Source organism: Nelumbo nucifera, chromosome 5, assembly GCF_055504915.1.
Source record: "Nelumbo nucifera cultivar China Antique chromosome 5, China Antique-T2T, whole genome shotgun sequence".
In the NCBI taxonomy this organism is placed as follows: Eukaryota; Viridiplantae; Streptophyta; class Magnoliopsida; order Proteales; family Nelumbonaceae; genus Nelumbo; species Nelumbo nucifera.
The window spans coordinates 68,204,425-68,208,886 of record NC_142653.1 but is presented as its reverse complement, the minus strand read 5'-3'; the positions used below and the strand labels follow the sequence as shown (position 1 = coordinate 68,208,886).

The 4,462-nt window shown below is 41.3% G+C and overlaps 1 non-coding gene across 1 annotated transcript; it reads left to right on the top strand.

The window, feature by feature from the left end:
• Positions 1 to 497: 497 nt before the first annotated feature.
• On the top strand, positions 498 to 604 carry LOC148791737 (small nucleolar RNA R71). Its single transcript, XR_016076853.1, has one exon. It is a non-coding gene; the product is annotated as a small nucleolar RNA R71 (small nucleolar RNA).
• Positions 605 to 4,462: the final 3,858 nt, after the last annotated feature.

The window sequence follows — 4,462 nt, the reverse complement described above, 5'->3', positions numbered from 1 at the left end:
GTGGTTGGAATCCCATGGGTGCCTTTTGATGATTGTTGCTCCAAGAGAAGTTGGGATGACTCCTCCACCCTGGGTTGTATGTATTTGAATATGGGTTATAATTTGTCCTGCCAACATGAGAGATAAAATTAGCATTCTCATGGGAAATAAAAGGACTATTTAATTGACAATCAGAATTGGCATGTCCTATTTGTCCACATAAATCGCATGAGATGCTAGATGGTGTATTAATGGCTGCAATATTAAAAGCATCAAACTTCTTATTCAGACTAGCAAGTTGCGCAGATTTGGCTGCAAGGGAATCGATATGGTGTACTTCCCTCTGATTGGTTCGATCATTGCTCCACTGGTAGCTGTTTGACACCATCTCCTCTATTAGGTCATAAGCTTCTTCCGATGTTTTCCTCATGATCGTACCACCTGCAGCTGCATCAATAAAAGATCGATTAGAGGGATTAATACCATTGTAAAAAGTCTGAATCTGTCGCCAAGTTGGTATCCCATGGTGAGGACACTTCCTAAGCATTTCCTTGAATCATTCCCATGCTTCATACAAGGACTCCCTCTCAAATTGAGCAAAAGTGGTAATATCATTAATTAATTTTGCTGTTTTGGAGGGTGGGAAATATTTAGCCAAAAATTTCTGGGTTAAATCATTCCAAGTGGTGATGCTTCCTGCAGGGAGTGAGTTGAGCCAATCTTTAGCTCTATCACGCAATGAAAAAGGAAATAATCTTAACCTAATTGCATCAAATGAAGGGTCCTCTCAATCTCAGGATCGAATTTTGCTTATCCTTCCTGCCTAGTGCGTGTCATGCACTAGTAATTCTGAACTAACAAGAATTCGAACAAATAAAAATAAAAATAATAACAGAAATAAAAAGAAATAGGAAAGAATAATAATAATAAAAATAATAACAGAAATAAAAAGTCCAAATTAATCATGGTTAACAAATTCTAATATTATTTTAAGATTAAATCCCCGGCAACGGCCCCAAAAACTTGATAGCTATAAATATATAACCCTAGCAAGTGCACTAGTTATCAAGTAGTATAATAATATCGTTCCCACGGGGATTTAATAAAATAAGTATTAGAATCATAGTCTTCCCTAATTATTTGGACAGTCAAAATTTAGATTTGAGGAAACAAGAACTACTGAAAATAAAGACTGGAACAAAGAAAATAAAAACAAGGGTGATCACTAATCGAATATGCAAATGATGGAATCGCTAGGACTTTAGGTCCACCTAACCAATGTAATGAATATTGATGGGTCAAATTATCCAAGACTAATTGTTATTCCCATAAGCTGAGATTTTCACAAATCTATTTAATATTCTCTCTCGAGATATACTAAACCTATGCCCATCAGGTAACCCTTCGATCTCTTGAGTAGAGCTCTCAAGATGGAAGTGCATTAAGTCCAAGAAAACCATTAAATTCAGATGAATCATGTATATATATCTCTATATACCATTCAATTCACACTATGAATTATTCTGTCAATTATGTGAATTCTTCTCTCAATTCATTCACATAACCCAAATCAATTAAGAGGTGGCCAAGCTCTTAATTGCATTAAGCACAATAATTCATAGACTATATGGAAATCACAATCTTGGATAAATCAAGAAGATAAAAATATATTCATTAACATGGTTAGGCTTTCCACAGCCCTAGCAAGAAAACAAATCAGTTCATAATGGAAGAATTAAAACATAGAAAGGGGAAGAAAGAACTCTTGAATTTGCCCATGGTGCTGAGATCTCCTCTTCTTGAAGTTTCTTGAATTCTTGAACCTTTCTGGAACCCTTCTTGACTGATTGCTCCTTGCTCCTTGATTCAAATCAGAAGTTGAATGATTGAATGATTCAGTGATCAAGTGATACCTCAAGCTGGTCCGCCCCCTCCTTTATATAGATTAAAGGGGAGGGGGTGGTCTCCTATTTTCTCTTGAAGTTTATCTTACAAAAATAGAAAATCCTATTCTAATCCTATTCTTATCTCTTTATCTAATGAACTCAATCCTTTTATCTTTCTAAGATTAAATCAAGAATTTAGATCTGGAAGGACTCTTCTCAGTTTCTTGTTCTTGGATTCGTAATAGACCTCCTCTGCGAATTGGGCTTCAGCCAGGCTTTTCTGTGAGTTGGGCTTTAGCTGCGGATTGGGCCTTCCTACGAAATTGCCCCGACTTCGGGCCCAGATTTAACTTCGATGTAGGCTGAATCTGCGAAGGCCCAAAACATTAAAGTTGTGGATTTTTCTCTTATCTTTCTATTGGATCTTGAATTAGGCCATTCAGAGTTCGGAGACGCGAGTTAGGCCTAGATTACTGAATGATGTCGAAACTGTGAAAAATCATCCGATTTGTCTTTCTTTGCTCTTGATGCCTTCTTCCATACCCTGGACCAAAATACAAGAGATATGAGTCCAATTCGATGCTAATTTAGTATAAAAGACAAAATATTTGGGGATAAAAATATGATAAATTCTACTCTCATCAGAGTCCATCTTATTGGATGAGTGATTTTGACTTGCAGAGGCATCACCACTGCCCTCCTTAACTTGCCGAAGTTCATCTTGCATGGCACCAATCTGTGCCGTGAGGTCAACAATTCTTCGGTCGACAGGAACTTGGGCCACATCCTAGTTCTCTCGAACACAAAATAGGTCAGCTTGGTTCCCTGAGTACTCCGATGCGGGCACATCTTGAATCCTTTGGGCCCATCGGTCGTTGAGGAGTTCTCGGAGGTCTGATAGTTGAGAGGAAGAGGCGCGGCGTCGGCCCCCAGACCTTAGAGGAGGACTATTGTGGCCAGAGCACTCGCCATCATCCTGGGGGCTCTCCACGCGGTAGTGTCTTTCATGGTCCTGGCGGTTGTCGCGGGACTCAACAGGGTCTCTTCCCCATCAGCTGGGGAGGCGAGAGGTCCTTGACGACTGACTGCCACGTTGGTTGTTGTCATTGGACCCTGAGGGGACAGCCTTGTTGGGTCCGATTGGCCGCTGAACCAGCGGAGCTTGGGAAGAGCATCTGTTGTGGTGCCCCTGGCTCCCAACAGGGTGGCTTCCTACCGGTCACCTCAGCTCATTTAGTCTCTGTGTTATGTTATCGAGCCGGTCAAGGACCATCCAGAATTGGCCCATGGTGACAAGGTTCTGAGCATTTTGCATGTTATCCCGGTTATCATCCATTGTGTTGGAAGCTTAGTAGTTGAGTTTGTTTAAGTTTTCAATTGAGGGAAGTCTTAGTAGTCGTTTCCCATAGACGACACCAATTGTTGCTGCCTGGAATGGATTGAGGGCAACAATGTAAATTCACTTCCTCTAACCGAGGGCTTGTTGATGTGTCTGAGCGCTGATAGAGCCGAGGGCCTATAAGTCAAACCCGTGGAGGAAGAAACACATCAGAGGCCCCAGGTGTTATCCCAAGGGTGGAGACTCTGATAGTCAAGTTAGCAAAGGAGTGGCAGAGAGGACAGACAAGGCTTGAGTATAGTAGCTTAGATAAGGTCACCAGGATGCTGGAGAGCTAAGAGCAATAAATGCCAGGATATTGTTAGACAGTCTTTGTATGCCCTTAGCTTCAATCAGAATGATGTACTTTTGACATTTATTGTAAATGAATAAAGTGCATATTTGATTCAATTTCTTCTGGTTTGTTTCTGTGTTATACCCTTAAACTGGACACTTAATGAGACTCGTGTTAGTTTAGAATGTTCACACCCAGTGGTTCAGTCTGGGGAGACCTATCCTGATAAGGCTGACACTAATGTGCCACCAAGTCGGTTGGGGTGGCCTGTCTCAGCCGCCAGGGTGACACTCAAGGCACATGCAGTGTAGGATTAATTAAATCTTTGATCCGGACCAGATTTCCAGTATTGCCCTGGACCTTGAAGATTGATGGGAAAAACTAAAAAGTTACTCCTGACCCCTAGACTCGATTATGATACTGCACTAGGTGTCGGATTGGGTTGTCTTTGATATGCCAATCAATGAGATCCTTAGCAGGGGTCAAAACTTGGGTATGTTGGGACAGTCTGAGAATTCTTCTAAGTGGGTGATCATAGTGACAGGATCAGCCCCTTTGTCGGACAAAGGTAATGATCGGGGATGCACTCTCTCTGATGGAAACCAAGACTGCCAGCAGCCGATTTCAATCGTTGAGATTTTTTTTGCAAAATATATTTTATATGAGATATAAAAGTATATATATTACGGTTTCTAAAATGTTTGCAAAAGGTTTTAATTCCCGGGATCCATATAAGCAGAGAGTGCAACACTGTTCCTTGCAGCCAAGGGAGAGGTCCTCTCTTGTCGGGTAGTGTTTGATCATTATGGGCTGAGAGGTTTAGTGTAAGGCCACTGAGGGTAATACCTGATGGGCTAATCTTGCATCTGCCCACAGTCTCTGGGTTTTATAAGGTGGCTTGGCCCAGGGACCACTTAATGTAAG